Consider the following 18,835-nt stretch of genomic DNA (forward strand, 5'->3'; position numbering starts at 1 on the left):
TACAACAGCTAAGTATCGGTAGTTTGAAATATAGAAATCGAATGGCATATTTTTTGTGGATATCATCGTTCTAGGGTGGGTACTTCAATAACAAACTTTTTTTTACAAAAAATGTTACTATTGTAAAATATGTTACATTGCCGTGTATATAAAACGATATATAACTGTTATCTGTCCATATTGTGCCTATGTAGAACTTTAAGTTGGAAATATTAAATTCCAATGGCATATGGTAAATATTTTGTTGAAACCCCTAGAATATTGACCTTTTCCCATTCACCTCTCCTTTCGACTTACGGTTTACGAGTGGAGGTGCGCCTTTTTCTGGTGCTTAACCCTTATAAAATAGCTATTTAATCTATAAATTCTTTGTGACAAAAATCCTTGTTCAAATATTAAAAGTTTTCTATACTAAAAAAGTTTTGAACAGGGTGTTATGCTTTTAATACTAATCTCAAAAGATTTAGTACTCAAAATATATTTTTTCTCGTATAAAATAAATTTATTTAATAAAAATAAGAGTCGTAAAAAATTATCTTATTTGTACGTTAATTGAAAATTAAAGTGGTAAATTAAGGACACTTCACACGATCACACTTTACATACATAAAGTCTAATGAAAAATTAAAATGAAATTCCATCCGTTTAACAAAAAAGAAAATAAATGATTTATATTTTTTGGGAAGCAGCTGTTTCACTTATTTATTACATCAAAAGCTAAACAAAAAGAACAACAACAACGCTAAATGAAATAAAACACAATATACACAAGGCATCTAAAGTTTAGATTCTAAACCAACAGACATCTAAACATACATAACGAAAAACACAGAAAAACAAAAATAACAACGCAATAACGCCAAGGGTGCCCAAGCCCTATGCGCTTGGTACTCTTTTGTTTTTGTAAATGCGGTTAGACAGTGTGCTTCTATACACTTATATGCGCATAACATTAGCAATACGTTGTTGTTGTTCTTAACAGTATACAAGCAAGAGTAAAACAACAACTTTCGTATTCATTGCTGGTAAACATTGACGAGACGTAGATTTTGTTTTTGTGTGTTAGTTTTAAATTCTCAGTTATTTACCGACCGATTTTGCTGATTTTAAATAGCGATCTTCTCGAAAGCATGTCTAATAGAATTATTGAATATTCGGATCTCGCCGATATCTGGGGTCCTCTAAAAACTGATTTCAACAGACAGACGGACATGGCTTAATCGACTCCGCTATCTATAAGGACCCAGAATATATATACTTTATAGGGTCGGAAAATTATATTATAGAAATTATAAACGGAATGACAAACTTATATATACCCTTCTCACGAAGGTGAAGGGTATAAAAATATGGAAAACTCAATAGAAAATGGGGGGAAACACAAAAAAGAATCAAGTAAATTGCAACTATAGTTTCTTAGTAAATTGGCTTCTTCAAAAATGATCAGTAAAATCATCGCTGGTAAACTGTATAGGATATTAGAAGTGTCGCGCCTAAAAATCCTTGGAATATGATAGGAGACATGGTAAGGATTGGAAAAATCCTTTCGTGCAAAAAATCAGTAGAGTAGATCCTTAGAAAATTGGCTTCTTCAAAAATGGTCAGTGAAATTGTTGCTGGTAAACTGTAAAGGAACTAAGAAGTGTCGCGGCTAAAACTCCTTGGAATATGATAGGAGACATGGTAAGGATTGAAAAAATCTTTCCGTACCTAAAATCGGTAGAGGAGATCCATGAAAATTAGATTTTTTCAAAATTGTCAGTAAAATTTTTGCTAGTACACCTTAGAATATGGATTAAAAGTATTAATGATTAAAAAATACTTCCGTGCAAAATATCTACGACTAGATACTTACAAAAGTAGAAAGTCGATAAGTTCATATTGTAAAAGTCGAAGAGTCGACATTTCGATCATATATGTCGAAAGTCGATGTTTTATTTTAATTATGAAAGTTGTATTATTTTTTAGTATTATTTGCATCAATTAAAACTATAAGATTTTGAGTAGATTTTTTTTGTATGGGAAATCAACTTTATTAGTAGATTTCGGAAAAATCTCCTCAAAATCTGGTCAAAGTAGAAATGCAACTCTGCTTTTCCTAAATAATACTGAAAAATACGACACTGCACAAGAAAAAAGAGAAATACAAAACAAACAAATCAATAGAATTTTAATAAATTGGAATATATGAATGAAAAGTTAATTTAAAATAGAAGGTAATGTAATATTTAAATATCTATTTTTTTATTCTAAATGAAATTCAAGTAAATTTTCCATATTTTCTTCTAATTTTTTATATTATACACAATTCGGAGAAATATTAGAAAAAAATAAATCTTCCTTAATGTCAAAAATACGAAGTGTAAACGGTCTAGATTTGAAGAATTATTTCGATTGAAATCTACTAGATTTCGATGTAGTGTAAATGGGGTATAATCTATTAGATTTAATTTATATGCAACACTGTGTTGTGTCTCAGCTATCCATTTAAATTGAATTTTTTTGTCGAAAAATTACATTTAATTTCGAAATAAAAAAATAAAAAGTTATAACTTTTAAATTGGTGGCATTTAAGAAAAAAATCTATACATTTACAACCTTTGTTATACATTTCTTATGATTAATTTTAAATTAACTTTTTGTTGTTAATATTAAAATAAAATGACAAAATTTCTACGAAAATTCGAATATCAAAAATAAAATGTAATGTTATATTCAAATATTTAATATTTTATTTATAATAAAATATTAATGTTATTAATATTTTATTAAAAATAAGATAGATATTTATAATAAAATATTAGATATTTAAATATAACATACCTTTCATTTTTGATATTCGAATTTTCGTAGAAATTTTGTCATTTTATTTTAATATTAACAACAAAAAGTTAATTTGAAACTAATCATTAAAAATATATAATAATTTTTTCTCATAAGCGTATGGATTTTTAAAAAATGTCACCTACATCATTGGATGTGAAATAGGCACGTAGGTAATTCAAACTTAATGGGTAATTATGTGTAGTTTAGGTACTTTTTCGGAAATATAGAAATACTTGAGAAGTATTTTGCTGTAATCTTAGGTAAAAAGGGGAGTTTCGTGTTATTCATAAGGTCCACACCTAAATGGCTGGGCCGACTTTAAAAAATTTTCAACAGAAATGTATCTTTACTTAGAAGTTTTAATTGGTAATATCATTATGTATTTCAAAAAAATCAAAAAAGGATGAAATACGGAACGCGTAAAATTATTTTTTTTAAATTAAGAAACTTAAACTTATTCACTTAAAATTTACAGATATAAGGAACGAATTTTGTTGTGTAATCTTAAAATGATATAAAGTTTTGGAATTTGTGTGAATTTTCAATTTATAAATATCAATATTTTTGACAAATTAAACTGCAAAGGAAATATTTATATTTTTGCTACATTTTTTGATGCAATTGCGACTTATTATGACAACGACTGAATCGAAATTTATGAAATTAATAGGATTTTTTTAAGACATAAATCAGAAAGGGGAAGAATTAGTATACACTTTTTCTCTATGTCAATGAATATTATTTATTCTAAGGCCCCTGTCACACGAGCACACAAGTAATATGATCTGTCAAAATTTTATGTAGAAAAATAGGGATGCGATCGTCTAAACACGATATGTAATAAAACCTTACAATATCAAGTGAAAGTCTGATGGAATGTTTGACATTCGTATGGCTCTCTTGATCGTATTAGATCAGGGATGTATTTTTATGTAAACTCAAAAAGTGAAAAAGCTGAAAACTCACTTTGTTCTTATTTTATACCAATCGTATAAACACAAAAAGTATTAATCATACGACTTTTATTATATTTTTTGAAATACGGTTGGAATTTCATCTAACTTATTCATTACACGATACGTACGTAAAAATCGAAATCTTAAGTATTAATATTTTTATTGCTTTGTTGCTAATTTTAAAGGTAATTTTTTACTTCTCAAGCCGAAAGTATTTTGAAAAGGGAGAAAATGTGTATTTTTGATATATTATATGAAAATTGTTCTGAACTATATAATATCAATGTAGATTTAAATTTCGACATATTAATTTCATACGCAAAAAGCAATGACAATATTGATTGATATATAGATTTAAAATTATAAATCTTTTAAAATCCCTACAAAAAGCTAGTACTATATATAGACTAGATTCTTTTTGGTGTTTCCCCCTTTTTCCATTGAGTTATCCATGATATAATTTATTATATAAGCAACCCGGTGTGCTTCGCTACCCCAATCGAAATTAAAGACATAATAACCAAATGAATTATTAATTTAAATACTAAATTATAAATTTTTCTTAAAGGTTTATTATAATTTCTCTTGATGACAATATATTTCATTTAAATTCTAAAATAATACTTTAAACATATATTTTTTCTTACTTGCTAAAAATTAATATATACTTTTATTCTTAAAAAATAATTCATATTCTTATGCCTTGGGATATACAATATTTTTTGTTTTACCTATCTATCTATCTATCTATCTATCTATCTATCTATCTATCTATCTATCTATCTATCTATCTATCTATGAAAAATTTGAATTATCTAACAGTTATCAAGATATACAAAATTTTGTATTTTATTCATATATGTGGTAACAAGCCCACCATTGAAAGTCTATTGTCTCAAATATACGAATTTTATATTTTCTTAATGTGGGCGTGGCTCCTCGCCCACTTGAAATTTCGAAATAAAAAGTAGCTTATTACCTATTCCAGACATACAGGAAGGCGCTGTGAAAATTTCAAGAAAATCGGTTCAGCCGTTTAAGGGCACTTCACATGATCACACTTTACATACGACAAGTCTAATGAAAAAGTTAAATGAAACTCTATCCGTATGACAAAAAAGAGAATAAAAGTCGTTTGATCTATATTTTTCGTGTTTACACGATTGGTATTAAACAATAAAAACGTAAGATGGAAACAGCTGTTTCACTTTTTTATATCTGTTTACATAAAAATACATCCCTGATCTAATACCACCTGTTTGTTTTTTGAATCATTTCAAAAAATGAAGAGAGCCATACGACTGTCAAATTTTCCATCTGTATTCTCTCTCAATGTGTGATGGTTTCATTACATATCCGTACTGCTCTACTGAAAATTTTGACAGATCATATTAATTGTGCGATCGTGTAAAGCCGGCTTTAGTAGTCTATAACGTTCAAACATACAAACAAACACACATTCATTTTTACATATATTAATTTATATTTCCTCTGTGGTGTTGCCACTTTATTCCTAAAAACTCGATTTTTTTATCTGCCGTTACTAGTTTTCGTTGCTATCTAGACCGACGTTAACAATGGTTTACCAGATGCAGAAAAAAAATTATTTGCATAGGTTTTTAATACCCTACAAGTAATGTATGACCGAAACTAACACATACAAAATGATTTTACTAACACACTTGCAAAATTTTTCTTTAAAAATTACTAAAAAAAATAGTTAATGGATAATTCCATCAATAATGACGGTCAAATGACCGGTAAAATGACTGTGATTTACTCAATGTGTGATAAAGGGTTTCATTTGCATATGAAAGAGTGAAACAACTACATTTGACTGTTACTGTGTTTTCGTCGCATAAATTAATTATTTCAGTGAAAGCAAAAGATCAAAAAGCAAAAAATTAAAAAATTTAAGACTAAAATGATTAAAAATAAAGAGATTTAATGTAATTTAAAAACGGTGCAGGAAGTGGAGCTGAGAATATACACTTCGGAGTTTAATCTATCTGTGGTAATATGAATACATATTTACTTTTAATTTTTATACTTCAATATTTATATGCATTTCTTTACAGACAATTTATTTCCTAAAATTAAAAGGAGCATAGGAGGATTTTACATTCTGTGAGGTATGTAAAATGGTGAAATGGTAGTAAATTTATGTATATGCTTACTATGTATATTAATAAAATTAAAAATATATATCTTAAAATGTTAATAAATTGTGTTTTATTATAAATTGGCATAGCCGTCAGATTTGACGGATAAATTCATCAAGTGTGATTGGTCAACTGTGATGGATTTATCCATAAAGAATGATTAGTCAATCGTGACTAACATTTCCATCATCCTTGATTGGTAAAAAGCAAAAGAGCGAGCAGCTCAAATATATGTTTTAAAATCGGTAGAATTCATAAGTGCAAGGGAGATGCAAAATCACATGTACACAAAAGTTTCCATCAAATTTTTCATATTGCCCTTAAGAACTTGATAGAAACTTTGTTCTACAAAGTGATCGATATTTCCTTCACTAGTGTCAGTCAAATGACCGGTCAAATGACTGTCACTGTTCTTGTAGGGTAGTCTCTATTAAGAACTTTTTTCAGTTTTGGCAACCTTTTTTCAGGGTTGCAAAAAAGGTACTTTTTCTGCATGCACGTGTTAAAAAATGTAAATAAAAGAAATCAATCCAATGATTTATTTATAAAATTTGGAAATATTGACATAAATTGAAAAAAATAAATAAATAATTGTGCACAAAAATTGAATATATTAAACAAAAGGGAATCGTCTAAGTACTTTTTATCAGATGTTATGACGCAGCAAACTTTCAACAATTTTACAAGACGTGTTTTGCTTAAAAATATTTCTTGTGTATCAAACGAGCTAACATTGACTGATGTAAAATCAATAACCCTATCGATCTTGGTACTGTTTTCTCATCCTGGTACTTGCTATCAGCTGTTGTGATGCAACAAACTTTAAGAAATTAAAGGCAAAAGATGAAATAGTTTTTACACATAAAAAATAAAAAATATTCAGTATATAGTGAATATAACAGCTAATAGTGGTCGATAGGAAATCGAGTAAGGAAATATAAAATGTGTTCCCGGAGTGCTTTCTAATGGAGTGCTCGCTCGCAAGCGAGTTGAAAAAACAAAAACGTGAAAATATCGCTTACGAAGAAAATACTGTTTTTTGTAAAAAAAAACTCGAATTAAAATTATGCTCGCGTGTTAAAAAATAAAACTCGCAATTTTAATTTTAAAACGAGCAATATTAATAAAATAGCGATCGCGAGCGATACTTTTACCTACTCTGCTGGTCGATAGGACATTGAATAAAGAATCGATCCCTATATAAAGTTTTTCGTACTTTCTATTGGATGCTTTGACGCAACAAACTTTGACATATTGACAAATCTGACGAAAAAAAAGGAAAACGTTTTTATATGTTAAATTTTTTTGTATAGAAACTTTATTCTCATTTTTGTCAGATTTTGTGAAGTTGTCGAAGTTTGTCGCGTCATAGCGTCCAGTAGAAAGTACTGCGGAAAAAATAGATATAGCGATCGATTCTCTATCGATCACTATTAACTGTTTTGGTGCACAGAGAATATTTTAAAATATTTTTGAATAAAAACTTTTTCCTTATTTTTCCATTAGATTTGTGAAATTGTCAAAATTTGTTGCGTCATAACGTCCAGTAGAAAGTACTCCGGAAAAAATCGATATAGGGATCGATTCTTTATTCGATTCGATCACTATTAACTGTTTTGGTGCACAGGGAATATTTTAAAATCATCTTGTATAAAAACTTTTTTCTTATTTTTGTCAGATTTTGTGAAGTTGTCAAAGTTTGTCGCGTCATAGCGTCCAGTAGAAAGTACTCCGGAAAAAATCGATGTAGCGATCGATTCTCTATCGACCACTATTAACTGTTTTGGTACACACGGAATATTTTAAAAATGTTTTGTATAAAAATTTAAATTGTCAAAGTTTGTTGCGTCATAGCGTCCAGTAGAAAGTACTACAGAAAAAATCGATATAGGGATCGATTCTTTATTCGATTCTCTATCGAAATACATATCTAACACAGCAAAAAGTCAACTTTTCGTTTCAACTATAGAACCCTACCTTTAAGTATATCAGTCGGCTCAGAATCATTTTTTTCAGTCGATTTAGCTATGTCCGTCCGTCAATGTAAAACTTGTAAGCAAATTTTGGGGCTGCAAAACCAAGTTTTATACTTCGGGTTTTTGCTCATATCTCCATTATTTATGGACCAAATTTGCTGACGAAATAGCGATCTTTTCGAAAGCATGTCTTACAGACTTATTAAATATTCGGATCTCGCCGTATAGTTAAAAGGCATTTAAAACTATGTTTTTATGTATTATAAATTAACATTGTATGTCTTCTTTATGGGAATGCAAAGATTTATACATATTTTAAATTTGTTTGTTGTAATATATATTTATTTTTTGTGAAGAAATTTTGGTCATGTGGGATTTTCTCTATTTACGGTATATATTCTGGCAACACTCTGGCAACTTTTACACTTTTTGACATAAGTATACAACTTTTGTTGTTTTTTTTTTGGAATTGTCTCTACTATATTATTCCACAATGAAAAAAAAAAATACCACTTTTAGCTGAAGGGACATGTCGCAGGGTTTTTTTCACCATTATTTTTTAATGCCTTTCGTAAAATAATGAACGTTTAGACGAAGACTCTAAAGGCGTGTTGCCATATTTATGATTCTATAATGTTGTTCCTATTATATTGTTTAATAATATATATGTTTATTTTTTAAATATTTGTTAATTAAATGCTGTGTTAAATATCTTTAACAAATATACCTTAATAATTTATACAAATTTGATGAAATAACGACCAATTGATTAATAATATATGAATTTAGTTAAGAAATATTGTTATTTTTATAGGTATTTATTTATATATAAATGCCTTTTCTACATCGGACTTTTTTCATTTAGTTAAAAGTCGACTTTTAGACTTTTCGACATTTAGTATTTCATAAATAGTCGACTTTTTGAGTTTTTCCGACTTTTGGACTTTTTTAGACTTATTTTGACTTTTCGATTTTTTTATTTACAAAGTCAATTTCCCAATTTTTTATTAACGTCAAAAATTGTTGTCGGTCGACAGTCCCTTAATTTTTGTGTGATATGTGGACAGGTGTTTTACACCTTAAAAGATTATGCGACTGTCGACAGACCATATTTTTTGACGTTTTTAAGAAAAAATCAAAAAAAATTATGCATTGTTTTAAATTGTTTTTTTATGAAATAAAAAGGAATGATTAAAAATATATTCCGAATAAAATACGGGAACATATATATTATTTTTCTCGTATTATTTAATTTTATTTCATTTAATATATATATACGGGAACATATATATTATTTTTCTTGCATTATTTAAGATTATTTCATTTAATATAATATAATATAATAATTACACATGCCGCAAATGCGCATAATAACAACCCCGTTTATGCAATTTTGCGGGATTCTTAGCAAAATACTCTGAACATATGGCAACGCAACAATATGAAAACAAGTAAGAATGTTATATTCGGCTATGCCGAATCTTTTATACCCACCATCAAATCACTGCCATATAAATGAACTTTGATATTTTGAAGAGGTCCATTAATGGGGGTTTTACTATTGACAGTGCTAATTTTTATAGGGAATAGGGTTATTTATACATACATTGTGGACCAATTCTCATAAAAATCTGTAGGAAGATTTCATTTCCTTATTTGTTTAAAATTTCATCGATCTACTTGTATTTTGAAGCCATTAAGAAGCATTAAAGTCATAAAATATGGTATAGAAATTGTAAATCAAAATAGAGATAGAGATAGAGATAGAGATATTAGCTTACACGAAACTAGTTTATGTCGAATTTCATAAATCTACTAGTATTTTTAAGCCAGTACTGAGCTTTAAAGTAATTTTCTGAAGGAGCCTTATATGGGGGTAGCGTCAATTATAGACCGTTCTCCGTAAAATTTTGTGGAATGATCTTGGTTCCTACAGGTCAGGTTTATATCGAATTTCATAGCTTTACTCGTTTTTTAGCCCAGTAGGTCAATTAATGCTCGATCCACATAAAATTAAGTTAAGAGCTTTTGACTACCAAGGAACTTAATTGAGTCGAATTTTATTACTATAATCGTATTTTTAAGTCAGTAATGGGCCTTAAAGTATTTTTCTGATAGGGACCTTATGTTGGGGGTAGGGTCAATTAAGGCCTGTTCCACATAAAATTTGGTAAAGAGATTTTGGCTTGTGAAAAACTTACTTCTGTGAAATTTCATCGCTATACTCGTAATGAGCGTTAAAGAATTTTTATGGGGGGGACCTTATATTTGGGGTAGGGTCAATTATAGACCGATCCACATAAAATTTGGTGGAAAGGTTTTGGTTCCTAAGATACATACTTATGTCAAATTTCTTCGCTATATTCGTATTTTTACGCCAATAATTAACGTTAAAGTTGTTTTCTGAAGGGGGCCTTATATGTGGGTAAGGGTCAATTGTGAACCGATCCACATAAAATTTGGTAAATTTTGACTTGTATAAATCTTACTTCTGTGTAATTTCATTGCTATAATCCTATTTTTAAGCCAGTAATGAGCATTAAAGAAATTTTAAGGGGAGACTTCTTATGGGGGGTAGGGTCAGCTATGGACCGATCACATAAAATTTGGTGATTGCCTAGTATAAAACTTATTTCTGGGAAATTTGGTAAAGAGATTTTGGCTACTATAAAACTTACTTCTGTTAAATTTCATCGCTTTAGTCGTATTTTTAAGCCAGTAATGAGCGTTATAGTAATTTTATGGAGGGTCTTTATATGAGGGGTAGGGTCAATTATGGATCGATCCACATGAAATTTCATAGAGAGGTTTTGGCTAGTAAAAAACTTATTTATGTTAAATTTAATCGCTACACTTTTTTTAAGAGAGTAATGAGCGTTAAAGGCATTTTCTGAAGGGGACGTTATATGGGGGGATAGGGTCAATTATGGACCGATATAAACAAAAATTGGTTAAGAGATATTGACTTGCATGAAAGTTATGTGTGTCGAATTTCATCGCTATTTTCCCATTTGTAAGGCAGTAATCAGCTATTCAGTAATTTTCTAAACGGAACCTTATATGAGGCCAATTATGGTCCTATTGTCCGCAAGAATATATATATATATATATATATATATATATATATATATTATATAATATATATAATTATATATATATATATATATATATATATATATATATATATATATATATATATATATATATTAATATATATATATATATATATAATATATATATATATATATATATATATATATATATATATATATATATATATATATTCTTGCGGACAATTTATTGAAAATATATATATATTTTCAATAAAGACGATCGGCGAGATCCAAATCATCAATAATTCTATTAGACATGCTTTAAAATCAGCTATTTAAAATCAGCAAAATCGGTCGGTAAATAACGGAGATATGAGCAAAAATCTAAGACAACCTCTGAAAATTTCATTACTTTTTTCCTCGACAAGCTCTCAAAAACGGAAGTTTTGAGACCAATTTCGAAAAAGAATGCAGACATTTTTTTTTTTTTAAATACAGTTATTATTTCTCTCATATTTAGGACATACATAAATAGTATCATATATGTATAGCAAGGTCAATTTATCCCTCCGCTGACTATTTCCATGTACCTAACTAATCAATTGCAGCTTCAGGTCTAATAAGATTGCTTTCTTATGATATATTACTGTACATAGCTTACTTAAAAAGTACAAATATGTTATTCAGCAATTCATAATATTTCCCAAAATATTCTCATCCAAATAAATATAAGTATATTTAATAGATTTCCGTACATTTCGGTTAACCGTTTTTTTTTTTCTTGGTTAACCCACAAACCAGTTTTCTGGAATAGCCAATTTTGAGTCGTTCGTTTTGTATATTTCCTTCCTTTGTGTGTTTTATTTCGTTTAGCGTTATTGTTGTTCCTTTTGTTTTGATATAATAATATAGCCCGAAAAATTAAAATTTAATATAATGTATGATATCCAGTGGATATGCCTAAAACCTATATGAATTTTCATATTTAATTCATATAAGAGGTCCCCCTAACGAAAGATCGCCCAGTGTTCTCAAAATGTTCAGATATGTGTTAAATTTCCTTGTACAAAATTCTCGAATAGTTAAAAAAAATATTTTTGCATTTACTTTAACAACTTTTAGTTGTGTTTTAAATAAAAAAGCTAAAAATTATTAAAAATGTTTATCCCCAAAAGTGTTGATCATACCCTACAAATCCCCAGATCATCATACCAAATTTTATATCCCCAATTGCTATAATAAATCCCCTATTTGGGCCTAAATCTCTTAATCTGGCAGCACTGTTCATATGAAACTAAATTGGCGTATGGTTTATTTGAAAATTTAGTATCATCCAGTGTACACCATATAAAGCCGGCTTTACATGATCACACAAGTAATATGATCTGTCAAAATTTTGTGTAGAAGAGTACGGATGGGATCGTGTAAACGCATTATGTAATAGAACCATCACACATTGAGAGAGAATACGAACGGAAAATTTTACAGTCGTATGGCTCTCTTCATTTTTATACCCTTCACCTTCGTGAGAAGGGTATATATAAGTTTGTCATTCCGTTTGTAATTTCTATAATATAATTTTCCGACCCTACAAAGTATGTATATTCTGGATCCCTATAGATAGCGGAGTCGATTAAGCCATGTCCGTCTGTCTGTCTGTTAAAATCAGTTTTTAGAGGATTCCAGATATCGGCGAGATCCGAATCTTCAATAATTCTATTAGACATGCTTTTGAGAAGATCGCTATTTAAAATCAGCAAAATCGGTCGGTAAATAACGGAGATATGAGCAAAAATCCAAGACAACCTCTGAAAATTTCATTATTTTTTTCTCGACAAGCTCTCAAAAACGGAAGTTTTGAGACCAATTTCAAAAAAGAATGCAGACATTTTTTTTTAAAAATACAGTTATTATTTTTCTCATATTTAGGACATACATAAATAGTATCATATATGTATAGCAAGGTCAATTTATCCCTCCGCTGACTATTTCCATGTACCTAACTAATCAATTGCAGCTTCAGATCTAATAAGATTGCTTTCTTATGATATATTACTGTACATAGCTTACCTAAAAAGTGCAAATATGTTATTCAGCAATTCATAATATTTCCCAAAATATTCTCATCCAAATAAATATAAGTATATTTAATAGATTTCCGTACATTTCGGTTAACCGTTTTTTTTTTTGTTCTTGGTTAACCCACAAACCAGTTTTCTGGGAATAGTCAATTTTGAGTCGTTCGTTTTGTATATTTCCTTCCTTTGTGTGTTTTATTTCGTTTAGCGTTATTGTTGTTCCTTTTGTTTTGATATAATAATAAGTGTGTGAAGTTAGCTACGAAAGTTAGCTACGTTTTTTTTTCAAAAAATGTTAGTTTGGCAAGTTAACATGCATGTTACTCAAATACTGCTAAATTAACAGAATATTGTGAAGTTAGCTACGGAAGTTAGCTACGTTTTCTGTTTTGCAATTTTACTAAGTTAAGTTAACAGAGTAAGAGTAAATTTAACAGAATTAACTTTTAGACAAAAAAATAAAATAAAAATTTCTAAATATTTTATTCTCCATAACCATGGTTCCAAAGACATATTCAAAATTTTTAAATTATGCATAGCATTTTTTTAATGTTAAACATTAACTAATATATAGAGACATTTTTATAACTGAAAAATCGGACAAAATTGGAATGATGCTGTTTATATGACCTGAAAATTGGATAGCTATGCTTTTTTTGAAAATTTTTTAAAAAATGTATAATATTATGTCAACTTGTATGTAGATATATTTTCATATTTGAAAAGTCGGCCAAAAATGGAATGGTGCTGTCTATATGACCTGAAAATTAGATAGCTATGGGTCCAAAGGTCTCAAATCCGTATTTCAAATTTTCGAAATCAGTATAGTTTTTTTCAAAATTTTTTTAAAAATGTCAACTTGTATGTAGATATATTTTCATAACTGAAAAATCGGCCAAAAATGGAATGGTGCTGTCTATATGACCTGAAAATTAGATAGCTATGGGTCCAAAGGTCTCAAATCCGTATTTCAAATTTTCGAAATCAGTATAGCTTTTTTTCAAAATTTTTTTAAAAATGTATAATATTATGTCAACTTGTATGTAGATATATTTTCATAACTGAAAAATCGGCAAAAATGGAATGGTGCTGTCTATATGACCTGAAAATTAGATAGCTATAGGTCCAAAGGTCTCAAATCCTTATTTCAAATTTTCGAAATCAGTATAGCTTTTTTTTGAAAATTTTTTAAAAAATTTATAATATTATGTCAACATGTATGTAGATATATTTTCATAACTGAAAAGTCGGCCAAAAATGGAATGGTGCTGTCTGTATGACCTGAGAATTAGATAGCTACGGGTCCAAAGGTCTCAAATCCGTATTTAAAATTTTTTAAATCAGTATAGCTTTTTTTTCAAAATTTTTTAAAAAATATTTAATATTATTTCAATTTGTATAAAGATATATTTTCATATTTGAAAAGTCGGTCAAAAATGGAATGGTGCTGTCTATATGACCTGAAAATTAGATAGCTATGGGTCCAAAGGTCTCAAATCCGTATTTCAAATTTTCGAAATCAGTATAGTTTTTTTTCAAATTTTTTTAAAAAATATTTAATATTATGTCAATTTGTATATAGATATATTTTCATATTTAAAAAGTCGGCCAAAAATGGAATGGTGCTGTCTATATGACCTGAAAATTAGATATATATGGGTCCAAAGGTCTCAAATCCGTATTTCAAATTTTCGAAATCAGTATAGCTTTTTTTTCAAAATTTTTTTAAAAATGTATAATATTATGTCAACTTGTATGTAGATATATTTTCATAACTGAAAAATCGGCCAAAAATGGAATGGTGCTGTCTATATGACCTGAAAATTAGATAGCTATGGGTCCAAAGGTCTCAAATCCGTATTTCAAATTTTCGAAATCAGTATAGCTTTTTTTTCAAAATTTTTTAAAAATGTATAATATTATGTCAACTTGTATGTAGATATATTTTCATAACTGAAAAATCGGCCAAAAATGGAATGGTGCTGTCTATATGACCTGAAAATTAGATAGCTATGGGTCCAAAGGTCTCAAATCCTTATTTCAAATTTTCGAAATCAGTATAGCTTTTTTTTTGAAAATTTTTTAAAAAATTTATAATATTATGTCAACATGTATGTAGATATATTTTCATAACTGAAAAGTCGGCCAAAAATGGAATGGTGCTGTCTGTATGACCTGAGAATTAGATAGCTATGGGTCCAAAGGTCTCAAATCCGTATTTAAAATTTTTTAAATCAGTATAGCTTTTTTTTCAAAATTTTTTAAAAAATATTTAATATTATTTCAATTTGTATAAAGATATATTTTCATATTTGAAAAGTCGGTCAAAAATGGAATGGTGCTGTCTATATGACCTGAAAATTAGATAGCTATGGTCCAAAGGTCTCAAATCCGTATTTCAAATTTTCGAAATCAGTATAGTTTTTTTTTCAAATTTTTTTAAAAAATATTTAATATTATGTCAATTTGTATATAGATATATTTTCATATTTAAAAAGTCGGCCAAAAATGGAATGGTGCTGTCTATATGACCTGAAAATTAGATATATATGGGTCCAAAGGTCTCAAATTCGTATTTCAAATTTTCGAAATCAGTATAGCTTTTTTTCAAAATTTTTTTAAAAATGTATAATATTATGTCAACTTGTATGTAGATATATTTTCATAACTGAAAAATCGGCCAAAAATGGAATGGTGCTGTCTATATGACCTGAAAATTAGATAGCTATGGGTCCAAAGGTCTCAAATCCGTATTTCAAATTTTCGAAATCAGTATAGCTTTTTTTTCAAAATTTTTTTAAAAATGTATAATATTATGTCAACTTGTATGTAGATATATTTTCATAACTGAAAAATCGGCCAAAAATGGAATGGTGCTGTCTATATGACCTGAAAATTAGATAGCTATGAGTCCAAAGGTCTCAAATCCTTATTTCAAATTTTCGAAATCAGTATAGCTTTTTTTTCAAATTTTTTAAAAAATATTTAATATTATGTCAATTTGTATATAGATATATTTTCATATTTAAAAAGTCGGCCAAAAATGGAATGGTGCTGTCTATATGACCTGAAAATTAGATATCTATGGGTCCAAAGGTCTCAAATCCGTATTTCAAATTTTCGAAATCAGTATAGCTTTTTTTTCAAAATTTTTTTAAAAATGTATAATATTATGTCAACTTGTATGTAGATATATTTTCATAACTGAAAAATCGGCCAAAAATGGAATGGTGCTGTCTATATGACCTGAAAATTAGATAGCTATGGGTCCAAAGGTCTCAAATCCGTATTTCAAATTTTCGAAATCAGTATAGCTTTTTTTTTCAAAATTTTTTAAAAAATATTTAATATTATGTCAATTTGTATATAGATATATTTTCATATTTGAAAAGTCGGCCAAAAATGGAATGGTGCTGTCTATATGACCTGAAAATTAGATATCTATGGGTCCAAAGGTCTCAAATCCGTATTTCAAATTTTCGAAATCAGTATAGCTTTTTTTGAAAATTTTTTTTAAAAATGTATAATATTATGTCAACTTGTATGTAGATATATTTTCATAACTGAAAAATCGGCCAAAAATGGAATGGTGCTGTCCATATGACCTGAAAATTAGATAGCTATGGGTCCAAAGGTCTCAAATCCGTATTTCAAATTTTCGAAATCAGTATAGCTTTTTTTTTAAAAATTTTTTTAATAATGTATATTATGTCAACTTGTATGTAGATATATTTTCATAACTGAAAAATCGGCCAAAAATGGAATGGTGCTATCTATATGACCTGAAAATTAGATAGCTATGGGTCCAAGGGTCTCAAATCCGTATTTCAAATTTTCGAAATCAGTATAGCTTTTTTTCAAAATTTTTTTTAAAAATGTATAATATTATGTCAACTTGTATGTAGATATATTTTCATAACTGAAAAATCGGCCAAAAATGGAATGGTGCTGTCCATGTGACCTGAAAATTAGATAGCTATGGGTCCAAAGGTCTCAAATCCGTATTTCAAATTTTCGAAATCAGTATAGCTTTTTTTTAAAAATTTTTTTAAAAATGTATAATATTATGTCAACTTGTATGTAGATATATTTTCATAACTGAAAAATCGGCCAAAAATGGAATGGTGCTGTCTATATGACCTGAAAATTAGATAGCTATGGGTCCAAAGGTCTCAAATCCGTATTTCAAATTTTCGAAATCAGTATAGCTTTTTTTTCAAAAATTTTTAAAAAATATTTAATATTATGTCAATTTGTATATAGATATATTTTCATATTTGAAAAGTCGGTCAAAAATGGAATGGTGCTATCTATATGACCTGAAAATTAGATAGCTATGGGTCCAAAGGTCTCAAATCCGTATTTAAAATTTTTTAAATCAGTATAGCTTTTTTTTCAAAATTTTTTAAAAAATATTTAATATTATTTCAATTTGTATAAAGATATATTTTCATATTTGAAAAGTCGGTCAAAAATGGAATGGTGCTGTCTATATGACCTGAAAATTAGATAGCTATGGTCCAAAGGTCTCAAATCCGTATTTCAAATTTTCGAAATCAGTATAGTTTTTTTTTCAAATTTTTTTAAAAAATATTTAATATTATGTCAATTTGTATATAGATATATTTTCATATTTAAAAAGTCGGCCAAAAATGGAATGGTGCTGTCTATATGACCTGAAAATTAGATATATATGGGTCCAAAGGTCTCAAATCCGTATTTCAAATTTTCGAAATCAGTATAGCTTTTTTTCAAAATTTTTTTAAAAATGTATAATATTATGTCAACTTGTATGTAGATATATTTTCATAACTGAAAAATCGGCCAAAAATGGAATGGTGCTGTCTATATGACCTGAAAATTAGATAGCTATGGGTCCAAAGGTCTCAAATCCGTATTTCAAATTTTCGAAATCAGTATAGCTTTTTTTTCAAAATTTTTTTAAAAATGTATAATATTATGTCAACTTGTATGTAGATATATTTTCATAACTGAAAAATCGGCCAAAAATGGAATGGTGCTGTCTATATGACCTGAAAATTAGATAGCTATGAGTCCAAAGGTCTCAAATCCTTATTTCAAATTTTCGAAATCAGTATAGCTTTTTTTTCAAATTTTTTTAAAAAATATTTAATATTATGTCAATTTGTATATAGATATATTTTCATATTTAAAAAGTCGGCCAAAAATGGAATGGTGCTGTCTATATGACCTGAAAATTAGATATCTATGGGTCCAAAGGTCTCAAATCCGTATTTCAAATTTTCGAAATCAGTATAGCTTTTTTTTCAAAATTTTTTTAAAAATGTATAATATTATGTCAACTTGTATGTAGATATATTTTCATAACTGAAAAATCGGCCAAAAATGGAATGGTGCTGTCTATATGACCTGAAAATTAGATAGCTATGGGTCCAAAGGTCTCAAATCCGTATTTCAAATTTTCGAAATCAGTATAGCTTTTTTTCAAAATTTTTTAAAAAATATTTAATATTATGTCAATTTGTATATAGATATATTTTCATATTTAAAAAGTCGGCCAAAAATGGAATGGTGCTGTCTATATGACCTGAAAATTAGATATATATGGGTCCAAAGGTCTCAAATCCGTATTTCAAATTTTCGAAATCAGTATAGCTTTTTTTCAAAATTTTTTTAAAAATGTATAATATTATGTCAACTTGTATGTAGATATATTTTCATAACTGAAAAATCGGCCAAAAATGGAATGGTGCTGTCTATATGACCTGAAAATTAGATAGCTATGGGTCCAAAGGTCTCAAA

This window comes from Lucilia cuprina, chromosome X, assembly GCF_022045245.1.
Source record: "Lucilia cuprina isolate Lc7/37 chromosome X, ASM2204524v1, whole genome shotgun sequence".
Lineage (NCBI taxonomy): Eukaryota > Metazoa > Arthropoda > Insecta > Diptera > Calliphoridae > Lucilia > Lucilia cuprina.